At 37.3% G+C, this 18,892-nt stretch overlaps 3 pseudogenes; all 3 read left to right on the forward strand.

Annotated features, from left to right (window-relative positions):
- The first annotated feature begins 1,382 nt into the window (after positions 1-1,382).
- LOC120167971 lies at positions 1,383-3,805 on the forward strand (annotated as a pseudogene).
- Positions 3,806-8,614: 4,809 nt separating this feature from the next.
- LOC120168077 lies at positions 8,615-10,995 on the forward strand (annotated as a pseudogene).
- A 1,711-nt stretch (positions 10,996-12,706) lies between these two features.
- Positions 12,707-15,838, forward strand: LOC120168078 (annotated as a pseudogene).
- Positions 15,839-18,892: the final 3,054 nt, after the last annotated feature.

Genomic DNA, 18,892 nt, shown 5'->3' on the forward strand with positions numbered 1-18,892 from the left:
TAAAGATTGAGTTTAAGATCTGGATCATATAACATTCAACATCTTATTAGATTTTATTGAATTATTTTTTAATTAAATCGTTAAATAAAAAATACTGATAATAGAGATTCAAATAACAATCCATGTGATATTATAAAATAAATGAATATTCTTCTGCAACCCTAAAGTGACCGACCTTTGTTGTTTCGATAAATGTTTGTACACATGAAACTAATCTCATTTTATATTAGCTTTTATGAGTCTGAATAAATAGTTTATGGTTGGGGTAATTGGATGACAGAATACATTTTGTATTTTAATCCGTGTTATTGTTAACCTTTTGACGGGGTGCGCAAACCGATTTGGCAGTCAACAGAGCTCTACTTGGGAAACCAAAACCAAATCCTTCAATTAAATCTTCCTTTACTTTTAAGTTTCAACATCCTTCATTATTATTAATTAATTGCTATTCAAATTTAAAAAAAAATAACCCATTTAATAATAAAACTGGAAACCACATATAGTTTGCGTTGTATAAGTTCATACACGAACAACGATCTATACACATTACTCTTTCAATATATTCAACGTATGGGATGGGGTACTTTAAATATTAAATATGTCGGATATTTCGGGATAGAATAATGCATGTCCGTACACAGAGCGAGGTGAACTCGGGGATCTACAACAAAATTTTGATAGCTTTTGGTGAGGAAAAACAGTGGGAAATTAAGCTGATCTATTTTGAAATTGCACCAAGGCAAGAGTGAGACAAAGAGAGGAGTTGGCTTTACGTAGAGTGGTCAATGTATTGAATTTAGACTATGAGATGATTTGCAGAGTGTGGGAATGCTGGGCTTTCGGGAGTCATGCATTGCTTCCTTCGAGGTCCCCCAGAGTTCCAATAAACCCTAGTGGGGCATTCAAAAGATAAATTTATTTATATTTCAAAGTTTTTATAACTGGATTTTTCCTAGTTGGAATTGTGGGTTTGTCTTGCTACAAACACACTGATTATTTATATGCAATTAGCCCTATCATGTTAATTGTTGGGAACTTGACCCTTGCAAAACGGGTCACATAACAAAATAACTCTCTTTTAATATACTCATGTATATATATATACATACTGTATCTTTCTTCTTCTTTCATTCTCTTTATCTTCTCTCTTGTTTAGTTTCATTGTAAAATATCATCTCCTACCACCACAAAAGGTTTAACCAAGAACGAAACTAAGAGAGAGAAGGGTGAATCAACAAAGCTCAAACCCTAGTCAGTGGTCACTTTGGCACTATCTAACTCTAGGTATTTGACAGTTTTTCTCCTTTTATCATTTCTGTTGTTGATCGTCACTTGATCACCTTGAGTTTCTTTCTCCTTTTTTTCCGCTTGTTGCAGTAGAGTTTTGATTTGTTGGAGGGCTGCCAAAGCACAGTTTTTGATTCGGAGTTTGGAGTTTGGTAATAATATATGATATGGGTTCCATGAATTCAAACAACTGGCTTTCATTTCCGCTTTCTCCCACTAATTCTTCATTGCCACCGCATTTGCACTCGTCTCAGCCTCATCATCAGTTCAATCTAGGTTTAGTGAATGATACCATGGAGAATCCCTTTCAAATTCAAGGTATCATCTTGTATTTCTCTCTCTCTCTCACTCTCGATTTCTTGTTATTTTTAATCTAACTCCTCGTTTTCTGGATATTTTGACAGAATGGAACCTGATAAACACCCATGAAAATACTAGCACTGAAGTGCCAAAGGTTGCAGATTTCCTCGGAGTTTCGAAATCCGAAAGCCCGTCGTTAGATCTCCTGGCATTCAACGAACTTCATCAATCTACTGATTCTGACTATTCATTTCAACCTAGCAACATCGTCCAAGTGCAGAACACTACCCTAATACCCGCTGGTGAGTTCCAAGAAAGTGCCAACAATTTGCAGTCACTGACATTATCCATGGGCAGTGGCAAGGGCTCAACCAGCGAAACCAGCGCCGAAAACAGCACCAGTATCGTCGAGGCTCCCCCGAGAAGGACGTTGGACACTTTTGGCCAAAGAACATCCATATACCGTGGCGTCACAAGGTGAGCTATCTTTCGGATCAGTTTCAATATAAACTAAGTAATAATTTGGATAAATAAATAATAAAAGTCGGTGCAAGTACAGGCATAGATGGACTGGAAGATATGAAGCTCATCTTTGGGATAATAGTTGTAGGAGAGAAGGACAATCAAGGAAAGGAAGACAAGGTAGAGTTTGAAATTCTTCTATGATTTCATTTCAAGTAAAAATTCCAATCTTTTGCTAACCCATTTCTATATTCTGTTTTCTTTTTCATGGTTACCTTGATGACTTTGCATCATTAACATACCAGTATACTTGGGTGAGTACAGTTATTCAACCTGTATATACATACATAAATTTACTTTCGTTAAATATTGTGAACTATGCTGAGCAGGTGGGTATGATAAAGAAGAGAAAGCAGCTAGGGCTTATGATCTTGCTGCACTCAAATACTGGGGAACATCCACCACCACTAATTTCCCGGTATATAACATAATTAAGTGATGTACTGCAACTAAAGTTTAATCTCCATTTTTAAACTGTGATTTTTCTTCTTGTGCATTTTTAGATTAGTAATTATGAGAAGGAACTCGAAGAAATGAAGCACATGACTAGACAAGAATTTGTTGCATCCATTAGAAGGTACATATACACACATGTATATATAATAAGAGATTCTGTTTGCAGGCTTTGGAATCAGACAAGAACTTTACATATATATATCTTTAATTTTTTTATAATGTTAAATATCAGGAAGAGTAGTGGTTTTTCAAGGGGTGCATCCATGTATCGTGGAGTAACGAGGTATTTTATCATCAAAATGAACAGCGCTCCTTGCATGATGTTCTCCTTCTCTAACAAACGTGAATCTTTTATACAGGCATCATCAGCATGGCCGATGGCAAGCGAGGATCGGCAGAGTTGCTGGAAACAAAGATCTTTACTTAGGAACTTTCGGTAAGTTTCAAATTTCCCCATCAACAAAATGAACTTAAATTGTGCTTAATGATCACAATTTGTTTACCAAATTACAGGCACCGAGGAGGAAGCTGCAGAAGCTTACGACATCGCAGCGATTAAATTCAGAGGACTTAATGCCGTGACAAACTTCGACATGAATCGGTACGACGTAAAGGCCATTCTCGAGAGCAATACGTTGCCGATCGGAGGAGGAGCTGCTAAAAGGCTGAAGGAAGCTCAAGCACTAGAATCAACGAGGAAACGCGAAGAAATGATCGCTCTCGGTTCGAGTTTCCAATACGGAGCTCGAGCAGTAGCAGGCTACAAGGCTACCCTTTAATGCAAGCCACATTTGATCATCAACCTCAACCATTGCTAACACTACAGAACCACGACATCAACTCTCAATATGCACATGAAACCTCCACGTTTCACCAGAATTACATCCAAACGCAGCTCCAACTGCACCAGCAGCAATCCGCCGGGTCTTATAACCTGCAGCAGCCGAGCCAGAGTTCCCAATTTTACAACAGTTACATTCAAAGCAACCCGGCTTTGCTTCACGGGTTGATGAACATGAACTGCTCTTCTCCCTCCGTGGTCGACAACTGTGGCGGCGGTGGCTCGAGTGAGAGTTACAGCGGCGGAGGGTATCTGGGTACGACAGGAAACACGGTGGGAACAACCGAAGAGCCGGGACTGGTCAAAGTCGATTACGACATGCCTGGGAGCTATGGCGGCTGGTCTGGTGACTCCATTCAAGGCTTGAATCCCGGTGTTTTTCCAACGTGGAATGACTAACAACACATCAAAACCATTGTTTCTGTTTTGAACTAATAACCGTTTAATTTCCAATGCAAAAAAGAAAAAAAGGCTTATTGACTTCGGTTTCTCGTGGAATGGCCTTTTGTTTATTTTCTTTTTGTTTCTGGTTGACGTTCTTAATACAATCCTCTTAAATATGGAGCTTTACCTAATGATCCTATATCCAATTTAATTGGATATGTTTATGGGTTTAAGTTGAACCCAAATTTTGTATTCGGATCTGCAAATCTCTAATTATTCAATATGCCCAATGGATACTTATTCCTACTAACCTTCTCCTTTGTTGCTTAGTAATTAATTTTGAGGTTATTGTTCAACCTTAACTTAAATTTCAACTCTCTTATTTTATTTACCACGCAAGGGCTAGTGGAGATTTTATTTAACCAGCCAAACATCAATTCATTCCGTTTTTAGCATTGGTTGCATCGGTAAAACAAAAGGCTTCTTTTAGCTTACTTTTATTTTTCTAAACCATAAGATTTAGGATAAAGTATACAAATGGTCCCTCGACTATATAGTATTGCTTTATTAAGCCCCTTGACTATTAAAGTTACAAATGATCCTCCGATTATAGAATGTTGTTTTGTTGAGTCCCTCGTCTATTAAAAGTTACAAAATGGTCACCCAACTATTCATTATGTCCCAAACTCGTCCTTTTCTACTAAAAATTTGATGGTATTTTGAGGTGAATGTTAACGTGCTAATTGTGATATGATAAAATCTGATCCAAGAATCTCAATCACAATCATCATGTTAATGTCTAGTTCTAACAACCGCTAATTTTTAACAGAAAATGATGAGTTTGAAACATAACAAATAGTCGAGTGAACATTTTATAACTTTTAATAGTCGAGGGACTTAATAAAACAACACTCTAAAGTCGGATAATCATTTTATAACTTTTAATAGTCGAGGGACTTAATAAAGTAATATCTTATAATCGATGGATAATTTTTATACTTTAAGATTTAAGTGTATGGCCTACTAATTAATTTTACAGTAAAAATCATATTACTGTAACAAAAATTATTTCATTTAATTATACGTTAATTTAATCCAATTAATCAGTTGGATCAATGATCGATGGTGTCATTGTTTCAACCTTCGATTTCTTTTCTTAATTATGACTTTAATCTACTCTTTGCGCTCATGAAACATTAAGCACTAAGGAAAATTGATGTTTAAACCCGCGACCTCTAGAAACAACAACGATTCCTTTAACCATTAAGGAAAATTGGTTCGTGGAAATAAAAGCTATATTTAACGTTATATTAATTTACATTTTAGCATAAACGGAAATTACGTGGAAGATATTTTAAAAATCTGACTAAAATCTGAATGAAGAAATAACTACATGTGGTCAAATATAGGATCATCCATCCTAAGCTGCTATTATTTTGAAGACTATGGCTAATGCGTTAGAGAGGATTGAAATTTGCATATATATTTTTTTTTAAAGATGAGTACTTTGTATTGATAAGGATACAAGGTACACCACCTCATGTATCTCATTAAAAAACCTCCCTAAACTTATTTGGAGGAAAAAAAGTGAACCATGAGTTAGAAAAAACAGAATGCCAAAGACTAGCTCCTGAGAAAGCAAACACTGCCTGAAATACAGGATACTACAAAGACACTCCAAACCTTCTGTTAAAAACAGCTACAAACGTCAGCCAAAAAGAACACATAATGAAGAGCAGCAATACAACTTACCACATAACCACATACGGAGAGACACCAATGCAGAACTCAACAATAACAACTTAATAATAGAACGACCTCAAACTTCGAACTAAATCCTGGAAATCAAGGGAGCTGCACAGGCCACAAATATCGACCAAAACTCCAAACTGTCATTCCAACGGCTCCAGATCCCCTTTCAATCAAACAAAAACATAAACTAAGTTGTTTTCAAAGACCGAAAGCAATCACGTAAAAAACTCCAACAATACTCTAAGAAACGTCAAAGGCTTCTAAAGAACCATCATTTCAGGACTACCAACCATAAGTCCAAGTTTCCTACATACAAACATTGCCTCCTGCGCTTCAACAAAGCTTCAGCCCACCTTTGCTTTAAACAGAATCTGAAATAGATGTACCTGATAATTCAGATAATAATAGATCCGATTTATTCAAATTGAATTTCTTCAGCGCTAAATCTCTCCTTCTTCTCTTAACTTTAGAAAGAACTTTGCCCTGGATGTCAAGCATTGATCCAAATTTCTTCAATTTCAATTTTTTAGCAAATGACCGATATAGCAATACCAACGACTCCTCCGAATCACCCCCACCAAGAGTCTTAGATAAAGTCCCCTCCGCATTTTGGAAAGAACCTAACTCTACATTCGAACCAACGACAATACCTGTGTTTAACGACCTATCCAAATGCGTCGAAGGACCCTCGAAAGCATTCACCACGTGAGCAGCGTCCAATGTCACTACTGAACCCTCATGCATATTATTAATTTCCTGCACCATGATTGTATTTCCCTTGATAACCAACTTATCCAAAGGCGTGAAAGGTCCCTCAAAAGCATTAACCTCGTGAGCAGCCTCCAAAGCCACTACTGAGCCCGCATGTATAATATTTAATTCATCCACCACATTTGTATTACCGCTCCTCTGACAGGACAAAGAATGTGCCACTTTGTTCGTGCGCAGTATATTAGGCGACAGCGCCAGCTCTAATTTATCACCGTCTCCACCAGCATTTAACTCCACTATAGGATCCACGATCGTCAAAAATTCTTCCTCCACCGCATTAGAAATGCCACTCCACTGACACAAAGCAACATGCGCTGCTGCCCCATTACGAGCTGCCTGGAATCTGATTCCTTAGCCCATTCAACTTCGAAACGAGAACCTATAGTTGCTTTCACAGCAACTGAGCGCCCCGAACCATCACCAGCACTGAAGCCATCTTGGAGCTCTCGATTATCTGTTTGAACATCCTCCATATGAATGGAATCAATATTTACATGGGAAGCCAATCCGGCACATGTCTCCAGCTCGGGAGGCTTAATTGGCGTGGCACCGTCAATCTCACCCACCATAGAAACCGGGATAGCAACTGCCTCATCCAACAACAACGAATCTTCCCAAACAGATTCTGGTTTGAAACAAGGTTCAAACTCTGAAACAAATACTGTAAAGGTCCTATCCCCGACTATCAATTCAATATTTTCTTCCACTCGAGGTTGATGGTTCATAATAACCTGAAACAAAGCCTTATCAAAGTTCCTTCCTCTATGGAAATTAGCTCACCCATTTTCCTGCTATGTTTCTGAGGGTTGAAGGACTCCACACAAATGGTGGGATCCCTTTACACAATAATCATGGCCGTCACTGCTACCCGAACATTTTCCGACCACACCTCCACTTTGTCAAAACAGGTTTGCAAATTTGTTGTTGGTAAAAGTCATACTCTCTTCATCTCTAATTATGATTGTTTAGAGTAAATTCATACTCTCTTCATCTTCAAATGATTAAATAACTAAACCGCTTAATCTCATAATTCTCATACGCAAAATACTTCTTTATGCATGATAGAAGCCAGCTCCTTCAATTTGATAATTTTCTGCACCAACCAACCAACTATCTTTAAGAGTAACTAGCTTATCCTCATCAATAACACCAACAATGGATCCTAAATTCTACTCTTGACCACAGCTGATTTTGGAACAGAAAACTTCTTTCTTCAGAAAGCTTCACGAGGTTGAAATCTCGTCATAAAAACTCTAACCTTGTTGCCTTGAATCCTAGATCTGTCAACACAAGAGATAGCCCTCCTCGCATCCTCCATCTGGTGAAACGAACAAACCAACCTGCTTCCTCCCTTGCTTCTTTTATTAGGGATGACAATCAACCACCTCACCATATTTATCAAAAATTAGCCAATGCCTTGATAATGAAGAAACTCTGGAATGTTGAAAATGATAATCGTAACGAAGTCTTTCCCAACAGATCCTCTCGCTTTACTTGCCTTACTCGCCATGAAATTGACTCCCTCCTCTTTTTGAAGGTTTTTCGCTCTCCCCAAATTCTTGACTTGCTTTTTGATCCTTCGATGTCGGCTCTTCCTATCATTGTGAAGCAGAAATTTGCATATCTAAATACATGTTTGCAACTATGGCTGCCCAAATCATCAGTTTTTGCCTTCAGTGGTATTCTTTAATATACATAGATTATTAAAATAAAAATCCCCAAGAGATTTTGTTTTAAGATATTTTTAAACAGAAATTGATAACCAGAGAATAAATTATTAGAGACCGACGAGAAGTTCTTGGTAGAACACCGCTGTAAACGTTGCTTGGTAGTGCACTTTTGCTGCAAATGTTGGTCCATTCATATATAATAATAAATATATTCACAAAATCTCACATGATCCTATATTCACACCTGCCTGTCTAAAATTAACCTATTCTTTAATGTCAAACAATTATTTATACGGTCACTGCCTGACTAAAACATCAGCAAAAGAAGTTGAAACAAGTGGTAGACTTCATTTAAATAACATATTTCTCTTCATGAATTCCCTCTTCACTGCAAATAGTCACAGTCAATAATCTATTGTTATTTACCATGCAAAAAAAGGCATTTCTTATCTTTCACGGGATGGTGCTTTTAATTGTTGTCCGATTGCCAGAACTTTCGGGGTTTTTTTGTATAAATACAGGGAATGGGAGAGTCACATGTTGCACTATCCTTCAATGATTCTTTTAGCTTTCTGGGTTTTTTTTTTTATGAAGTTTGAGAATTTCAATTTCTGATTCAAAGAAAGAGAAAATGAAGGGATTGTTCTGTTTCTGGCCATTGGTTTTCTTACTACGTGGAAGTGTTGTGAGTAAAGAGTGTACGAACATCCCAACTCAGCTGTCGTCACATAGTTTTCGTTACGAGCTGTTGAAATCTAATAACGAGACATGGAGACATGAGATGTTTGCTCATTACCACTTAATCCCGACCGATGACTCTGCTTGGTCTGATTCGTTACCAAGGAAGATTTTGAGAGAAGAGATGAATTGAGCTGGTCGATGACGTATCAGAAAATGAGCACCCAGTCGTTTCAACTTGGCTGCAGATTCTTTGAAAGAGGTCTCAGTGCATGATTTAGATTGGATTCGAATTCGATTCACTGGAGAGCACAGCAAACCAACTTAGAGTACTTGATGATGCTTGATGAGAGTTTTAGGAAAACTGCTGGTTTGCCTACTGCTGGGCTACGGCTTTAGTTCGATTTCTTTGCTATCCAAATTTCTTAGTATTGCTTGCCGTTGTAAATTATGAATTTAGTTCCTTCTGCAGCTCTTGAACATAGATTCACTGTTTTGAATGTTGAAGGCATTACTTGAGTGCCACGGCACAGATGGGCTAGCACTCACAATGATACTCTCAAGAGAAGATGTGGGCAGTCGTGTCCGCCTTATCCGCTTGTCAGAAGAAATGGGGACCTATATCTTTCGGCATTTCAGTCCGAACTTTTCGATCGTTTTGAAGCAATAAAACCTGTCTGGGCTCCATACTACACCATTCACAAGGTAGATTCTATGTCTGTCCCCTGTGGTTTCGAAGAATGCTATGGGGTTCGATTTTAAGGAGAAACACAATAACTTCTAATTCGGTTCGATTTAGTAGATCATGGCAGGTCTCCTGGATCGATATACATTTTACGATGCTGAATCTTTAATAGATAAATGGATGGTCACTTAACGAAGAAGCCGGTGGCATGAAACGATGTCCTTTACAGATTGTTTACCATAACGGTGGGTAAATTTTCTCACATTCGGACTTGTCGGTATTCTTTCCACCCTCATTCCATTTGCAGTTGAAGAGTTCTTAAACAACGCTGAATTGTATTTGACGTGATTCTCACGTTACTTTGAGCAGGGATCACCAGCATTTGTGCTGGCTCACCTTTCGACAAACCCTGTTTTCTAGTATTGCTTGCAGTTCAGGTAAATTTGTCTTGAAATTGTATTTGATACTCTCTATGAATAATTCCTGGTTCTTGGAAAATTTTCTTCTCTTTTGCCTTTTAGGCTGATGATATTCAGGCTTCCATGCTAATACACAAATTCCTGTTGTCATCGGAGCTCAAATGCGGTATGAAGCGATCGGTGATCCACTTTACAAGGTAAATTACTTGATAATGCAATTTTCTTGACTGCTGCTGGATATCTAATTTTAATTGCCTTTTTCCCTCTTTATTGATACCAGACAATAGCAACTTCCTTTATGGACATTGTTAGTTCTTCTCATAGCTATGCAACCGGATGAACGTCAGTCAGAGTTCTGGTACTAGCTTGTCATTTTACATATATAAGTTGCTGTTTCTTATAAAAAAAATGATCTGGAGTTTATCTAATGACCTTTGTTTCGATTCTGGTTCTGCCTTCTTGTGGTTTATTCCATTTACGTTACGAGAAGGTCTGACCCGACACGATTGGCAAACACGTTACAGACAGAGAACGAAGAGTCTTGTACAACTTATAATGCTGAAGGTTTGTCCATCACTCCGTAATCCTTCAAGGTCTTTCGGAGATATACTTTTGGATTATGGACCGCCCTTTCTCTATTCGAAATGAACCACATTTTTGTTGTGTGTAATGTTTTAGGTCTCTCGCCACCTGTTTAGATGGACCAAAGACGTGGCATATCCGGAGTGATGATTGACATGCTACCCCAAGGTCGCGGCGTCTCTAAGGCCGTAAGTTACCACAAGTGGGGAACACCATTTGATTCTTTCTGGTGCTGCTACGCACAGGTCCGGATCGTTGCCAATATCTAACTACTCCTTTCACAACGAATAAAGTGTGATGAAATTCTCTATCTTGCGGGAATTGATCGTTTTCCAAGTTAGGGGATTCAACTTTCGTCCTAACAAACTCAGACCAATCAATCCAAATGGAGAAGTTCCCCGAAGCCGTACCGATGCTGATGTGGCATGCCACATTCAGGCTCACTCTCTGATGACACATCGGATAATTTTCAGCCATGGTAAAACCGTCATGTTTGAGCCATTTGACTTCCCGGGAATGGTTTTAGTGCATCAGGGAACGGAAAACAACCTTGCCGTAACCGATTCTCCAAATGACGATGCGACTTCGAGTTTCCATTTAGTTCCCGGATTGGATGGAAAGGATAATATGTGTCCCTGGAATCTGTAAACCAAAAGGGATGCTATATGTATAGCATGTTAACTATAGTTCCAGTCGTGCATGAAGCTCAGCTGCAATTCAAGTTCCGTATGCAAGTGCTGTTGGTAGCTTGATGTATGCAATGGTGTGTACGAGACCCGATATTTCACAGGCAATTGGGGTGTGAGCAGGTATATGCATGATCCTGGAAAGGAGCATTGGCAAGCTGTGAAATGGATTCTGCGGTATATTCTAAACACCGTAGATGTTGGTTTGGTCTTTCAGCAGGACAAACAAGATGGTCAGTGTGTAGTTGGGTATTGTGATTCAGACTATGCAGGTGATTTGGACAAGCGTCGATCAACTACTGGTTATGTGTTTACATTTGCAAAGGCACCAGTCAGTTGGAAGTCCACCTTACAGTCACAGTGGCTTTGTCTACTACAGAGGCAGAGTATATGGCAGTTACAGAGGCTGTGAAGGAGGCAATTTGGCTTCAAGGGTTGCTTGGTGAATGGGAATAGAACAAAAGCACATCAAAGTGCACTGTGACAGTCAGAGTGCTATTCATTTAGCAAAGAACCAGGTTTACATGCAAGGACGAAGCATATTGATGTTCGATATCACTTTGTACGAGAGATTCTAGAAGAAGGTGGAGTCATAATCCAGAAGATTCGGACCACTGAGAATCCTGCTGATATGTTGACAAAAGTGGTAACTGCGGTCAAGTTTAAACATTGTTTAGATTTGGTCAATATGTTACAAATTAAAAGATTGTTTTTTAGAGATGTGTGTGGAATTGCCAAGGTGGAGATTTGTTGGTTTTTGGAAAAGTCCCACATTGGTTGTGTATAAGGAGGAGGGGAAATTCTTTTGTTATAAATAAAGCCCTCCTCCTCCTTAGTTAATCATCCCACAAATATAAGCCTTCTTCTATTTAAAGGCTATTTGTATTCTTTCTCTCTTTGTAATATTTCCTCTATTAGTGAAATATTTGGTGTTCCTTTTATGTCTATTTAATAGCTATTGTCGGGTATAGTTGTTGTCAATTATTGTCCTATTAAATTACTTGTCTTGGTAGTTCTGTCTAAGGAAAGTGGGTTTAAGAGGGACCATTGTGACCCCTCCTCTTTCCTGGGAATCTACCTTGGGGTGATTTTTAGTACAATCGTTTTCACACTAGTCACCTAGATAATAGTTTTCAAGGTGAATCTGTTATTGGTGGAAATTAACCCGAATTTCACAACATGCAAAGCCTCATTATGATTGTTTAGAGTAAAATTCATACTCTCTTCATCTTCAAATATGATTAAAATAACTAAACCGCTTAATCTCATAATTCTCATTACGCAAATACCTTCTTTATGCATGATAGAAGCCAGCTCCTTCAATTTGATAAATTTTCTGCACCAACCAACCAAACTATCTTTAAGAGTAACTAGCTTATCCTCATCATAACACCAACAATGGGATCCTAAATTCTACTCTTGACCACAGCTGATTTTGGAACAGAAAACTTCTTTCTTCAGAAAGCTTCACGAGGTTGAAATCTCGTCATAAAAACTCTAACCTTGTTGCCTTGAATCCTAGATCTGTCAACACAAGAGATAGCCCTCCTCGCATCCTCCAATCTGGTGAAACGAACAAAACCAAACCTGCTTCCTCCCTTGCTTCTTTTATTAGGGATGAACGAATCAACCACCTCACCATATTTATCAAAAATTAGCCAAATGCCTTGATAATGAAGAAACTCTGGAATGTTGAAAATGATAATCGTAACGAAGTCTTTCCCAACAGATCCTCTCGCTTTACTTGCCTTACTCGCCATGAAATTGACTCCCTCCTCTTTTTGAAGGTTTTTCGCTCTCCCCAAATTCTTGACTTGCTTTTTGATCCTTCGATGTCGGCTCTTCCTATCATTGTGAAGCAGAAATTTGCATATCTAAATACATGTTTTGCAACTATGGCTGCCCCAAATCATCAGTTTTTGCTTCAGGTGGTATTCTTTAATATACATAGATTATTAAAAAAAAAATCCCCAAGAGATTTTGTTTAAGATATTTTAAACAGAAATTGATAACCAGAGAATAAATTATTAGAGACCGACGAGAAGTTCTTGGTAGAACACCGCTGTAACAGTTGCTTGGTAGTGCACTTTTTGCTGCAAATGTTGGTCCATTCATATATAATAAAAATATATTCACAAACATCTCACAGATCCTATTATTCAACCCTGCCTGTCTAAAATTAACCTATTCTTTAATGTCAAACATTTATACGGTCACTGCCTGACTAAAACAGCAAAAGAAGTTGAACAAGTGTAGACTTCAGTTTAAATAACATATTTCTCTTCATGAATTCCCTCTTTCACTGCAATATATGTCACAGTCAATAATCTATTGTTATTTACCATGCAAAAACAAAAGGCATTTCTTATCAATGAATTTTTTTAGCTTTCTGGGTTTTTTTTTTTATGAAGTTTGAGAATTTCAATTCTGATTCAAAGAAAGAGAAAATGAAGGGATTTGTTCTGTTTCTGGCCATTGGTTTTCTTACTACGTGGAAGTGTTGTGAGTAAAGAGTGTACGAACATCCCAACTCAGCTGTCGTCACATAGTTTTCGTTACGAGCTGTTGAAATCTAATAACGAGACATGGAGACATGAGATGTTTGCTCATTACCACTTAATCCCGACCGATGACTCTGCTTGGTCTGATTCGTTACCAAGGAAGATTTTGAGAGAAGAAGATGAATGAGCTGGTCGATGACGTATCAGAAAATGAAGCACCCAGGTCGTTTCAACTTGGCTGCAGATTCTTTGAAAGAGGTCTCAGTGCATGATGTTAGATTGGATTCGAATTCGATTCACTGGAGAGCACAGCAAACCAACTTAGAGTACTTGATGATGCTTGATGAGGAGTTTTAGGAAAACTGCTGGTTGCCTACTGCTGGGCTACGGCTTTAGTTCGATTTCTTTGCTATCCAAATTTCTTAGTTATATTGCTTGCCGTTGTAATTATGAATTTAGTTCTGCAGCTCTTGAACATAGATTCACTGTTTTGAATGTTGAAGGGCATTACTTAGTGCCACGGCACAGATGTGGGCTAGCACTCACAATGATACTCTCAAAGAGAAGATGTGGGCAGTCGTGTCCGCCTTATCGCTTGTCAGAAGAAAATGGGGACCTGATCTTTCGGCATTTCAGTCCGAACTTTTCGATCGTTTTGAAGCAATAAAACCTGTCTGGGCTCCATACTACACCATTCACAAGGTAGATTCTATGTCTGTCCCCTGTGGTTTCGAAGAATGCTTATGGGGTTCGATTTTAAGGAGAAACACAATACTTCTAATTCGTTCGATTTAGTAGATCATGGCAGGTCTCCTGGATCGATATACATTTTACGATAATGCTGAATCTTTAGATATGATAAATGGATGGTCACTTAACGAAGCCGGTGGCATGAACGATGTCCTTTACAGATTGTTACCATAACGGTGGGTAAATTTTCTCACATTCGGACTTGTCGGTATTCTTTCCACCCTCATTCCATTTGCAGTTTGAAGAGTTCTTAAACAACGCTGAATTGTATTTGACGTGATTCTCACGTTACTTTGAGCAGGGAGATCCACAGCATTTGTTGCTGGCTCACCTTTTCGACAACCCTGTTTTCTAGTATTGCTTGCAGTTCAGGTAAATTTGTCTTGAAATTGTATTTGATACTCTCTATGATAATTCCTGGTTCTTGGAAATTTTCTTCTCTTTTGCCTTTTAGGCTGATGATATATCAGGCTTCCATGCTAATACACAAATTCCTGTTGTCATCGGAGCTCAAATGCGGTATGAAGCGATCGGTGATCCACTTTACAAGGTAAATTACTTGATATGCAATTTCTTGACTGCTGCTGGATATCTAATTTTAATTGCCTTTTTCCTCTTTATTGATACCAGACAATAGCAACTTCCTTTATGGACATTGTTAGTCTTCTCATAGCTATGCAACCGGATGAACGTCAGTCAGCGAGTTCTGGTACTAGCTTTGTCATTTTACATATATAAGTTGCTGTTTCTTATAAAAAAAATGATCTGGAGTTTATCTAATGACCTTTGTTTCGATTCTGGTTCTGCCTTCTTGTGGTTTTATTCCATTTACGTACGGAAGGTCTGACCCGACACGATTGGCAAACACGTTACAGACAGAGAACGAAGAGTCTTGTACAACTTATAACATGCTGAAGGTTTGTCCATCACTCCGTAATCCTTCAAGGTCTTTCGGAGATATACTTTGGATTATGGACCGCCCTTTCTTCCTATTCGAAATGAACCACATTTTTGTGTGTGTAATGTTTTTAGGTCTCTCGCCACCTTTTAGATGGACCAAAGACGTGGCATATCCGGAGTGATGATTGACATGCTACCCAAGTCGCGGCGTCTCTAAGGCCGTAAGTTACCACAAGTGGGGAACACCATTTGATTCTTTCTGGTGCTGCTACGGCACAGGTCCGGGATCGTTGCCAATATCTAACTACTCCTTTCACAACGAATAAAGTGTGATGAAATTCTCTATCTTTGCGGGAATTGAATCGTTTTCCAAGTTAGGGGATTCAACTTTCGTCCTAACAACTCAGACCAATCAATCCAAATGGAGAAGTTCCCCGAAGCCGGTACCGATGCTGATGTGCATGCCACATTCAGGCTCATCTCTGATGACACATCGGATAAATTTTCAGCCATTGGTAAACCGTCATGTTTGAGCCATTTGACTTCCCGGGAATGGTTTTAGTGCATCAGGAACGGAAAAACAACCTTGCCGTAACCGATTCTCCAAATGACGATGCGACTTTCGAGTTTCCATTTAGTTCCCGGATTGGATGAAAGGATAATAGTGTGTCCCTGGAATCTAAACCAAAAGGGACTATATGTATAGCAGTTAACTATAGTTCCAGTCGTGGCATGAAGCTCAGCTGCAATTCAGAATCATCCGAGGCAGGATTCAGTCAGGCATCCAGATTTGTAATGAAAATTGGAATAAGCGAATACCATCCGATAAGCTTCCTTGCGAAAGGGAAAAAGGAGGAATTTCCTTGTGGCGCCATTGCAGAGCTTCAGAGATGAATCTTACACCATTTATTTCAACATTAAACCATAATGTCGGTAGCCACGTATAGGACGGAGCAATGTCGGTACTGCTAGGAGACGATAAGATTCATCTTTCCGATGAATCAGTCTCGGTGGCCGCCGTCGCATCGGAGTCCATTGTAACTCTCACGCTATGCAATTGTATTTTCATTTATGTACAATTAGGTTATTAGTTGATTGGCTTACGAATGAATAAAACGTCAAAGGATGAAGATGTTCACCTCTTTAAATTTGAATGAAATAGGTTGAAAATAATGATGACCGAACAAATATTTTAAAGATAAATACTATACAATAAACATTACTTGAAGGGGGGGAGGAAATCTTCCCAAATGAAGAAACTCTTCTCTTTTATTTTATCTACTATTATTATTGCTTATGTTGTGCCATGTGACAACAAGAGATAAGATATCCACAATGATTATAGATGACTCAAAATAATCATCTGACCTAATTTTTAACTGGTCTCCATTATGGGTAGTAGCAGTCTCTTAAATGTTGGCTACCAAACTTATAAGACGTGAGATCTCATTTTTAAATTCTACCATGTTCGGATGATTCTTCTAAAAGATTTTTTTTTTAAATTTAAGTGATGATATAGTAGTTCGTGATAAACAATATCATATTATATCGTTCTCTCGTTTTTTTTCATCTTTAAAATAAGAAATCTTTGGTTATTATCAACAATGTCATCTTGAATATTTAGAATTAGACTTGCTAGAACTTGAGACTTATTGAACACTTAAAAGCCCAAATCCAAAATCTCCAGTCTCTGGTTGGTAAAGGAAGATGGGCATTGATAAAGACGTATATAAAAGCACAAAGACCCACAAGTCACATGACGAGTGATATTTGAAGTGGAGGTGACAGTGCTGACAAGAAAGGGTATTGATCCAACAGGACAATATGCCCAAAACATACGTCTTCAACCTCACGGCTTTTTATATGTAACCAAAATCCAGCACAACATGAACAGTCCACATCAATGTGTGAAAGAGAAATGAATGCTTTTAGCATTTTAGTATTAACCTACAAATGCTTTCCCCTCTCCTCCCCCACATTCAACTCTTTTTATTTTCATTTCCTTGAAATGAAATCCATTTCAACTTCCCACTTTGATGATGCACTTCTATAAAAATACAATGATAAATGATGATAAACCACGATAAATAGATTAGTTTATTAAATTCTATATATAAGGATAAATATTCAATTAAATCGATTAAAATTTCAATTTTATATATAAAAAACAACAAATTTCATTACCTTTTAATCCTTAAATTAAAATTGATATTATCATAGGATTCGAATATTACAAGGAAATGGAAGGTAAAATTTGGTGTTAATATTCACATACAAAAGATTCGGCGAATAATGTCATAAATAATTAGGAAAACAAGACAAATCAAAGGCTGATTTGATTTGAGGGGACTTTAGTGATTCAGCGTTTAGATTAGTCTTAATATGTTGTGCGATTCCGACACCTAAGACCAGCAGTTTTAGCTTGATATTGTCCGCAACTGAGCTGTTTATGTCCTTAATTAACATCAAATAAATTGTTAATACTGTAAGAAAGTCGACCAATCTTCTCAAAGTCATTTGTTAATGAGGACAACGAGTTCTTTAGTTTACATTATAAATTGAGTTAATTGCACAAGTCATCCCTAAAATTTGATTCTAATTTTATATTTATCCTCAAACTTTAAAATATTACAGTTATATCACCAAACTTTCGATCTATGCAAATTAAGGTCTGTTTTTTTTAATGAAAACAGTTTCCGGAAAATAAATTATATTTCTAGAAAATATTTTTCAATTTAATATTTTCTTGTGTTTGGATGTTGTAGTATAAAATGTTTTCCGCTGTTTAGTTATTTTTTGAAAATAATTTCAAACATTGTTTTTACTTTATTAAGTTAATCTTATTGTTATAAAATTATATTTTATAAAATTTTAAATATAAAGTACAATGTTTTATTTATATAAGTGTGCCAAATTAAATTTATAGATAATATGAATAATTTATGTTGATTGTGTATTTATAAAGACATTATTTTATATTTAAAGTCTTCATAATGCTTATTCATTCGTTAAAAATAATGCTTATTCATTAGCATTTTAAATTTTAACTTATTGAATTGATTTAATCTTAATAATTTTTGAAAATGTATGCTTCTTTAATACATAAACTGAAAAGAACAAATATTAACAAGTCGCTTTCTTCCTTCTCCTGTCTCTTCCCTTTTTTTCCTTCGGTATAGTTTGTGTCAATTTTATTGATCAATCTAACTTTATTTTCTTTAATTTTGTTTAACCGATTTTAATGATGGTTATTACCCGTCGATTATCTTCTTCTTTGTTTTTTTTAATTTAAGAACAATTATGTCTTTGTGACATGTTTTTGTTTATGGCACGTTTATTTCTGTCTTTGTAACACGTTTTTCTCTTCCTTTGATAGCTTACGGTATTTTGTTGTTGTTTTCGTTTATTTTTTTCAGGTTGGATTTGACATCGTCACGACTAATCAAGATGACTCTTATTTTTTATCATGTTAATCTTCTCTGCTTTAGACCCCGATTGATTTGGATACGCTTTTGCGTTTATGGATAGTTTTCTCACGTTGCTCAACTCTGATTTACGATTTGTCAATGGTATTTAGTAGTTTCATCCCCCTTTTTTATTCATTTGCCGATACAGTCAGATTTGTTTGTATCTTTATTTTGTTTGAGCTTTTTGGTAAACTTTTATTCTTGGTTCTTATGTGAATTAGGTTGCTAGTTTTGTCTCCAT

The sequence above is a fragment of the Hibiscus syriacus genome, unplaced genomic scaffold (assembly GCF_006381635.1).
Source record: "Hibiscus syriacus cultivar Baekdansim isolate YM2019G1 unplaced genomic scaffold, ASM638163v2 tig00111708_pilon, whole genome shotgun sequence".
Taxonomy (NCBI): Eukaryota; Viridiplantae; Streptophyta; class Magnoliopsida; order Malvales; family Malvaceae; genus Hibiscus; species Hibiscus syriacus.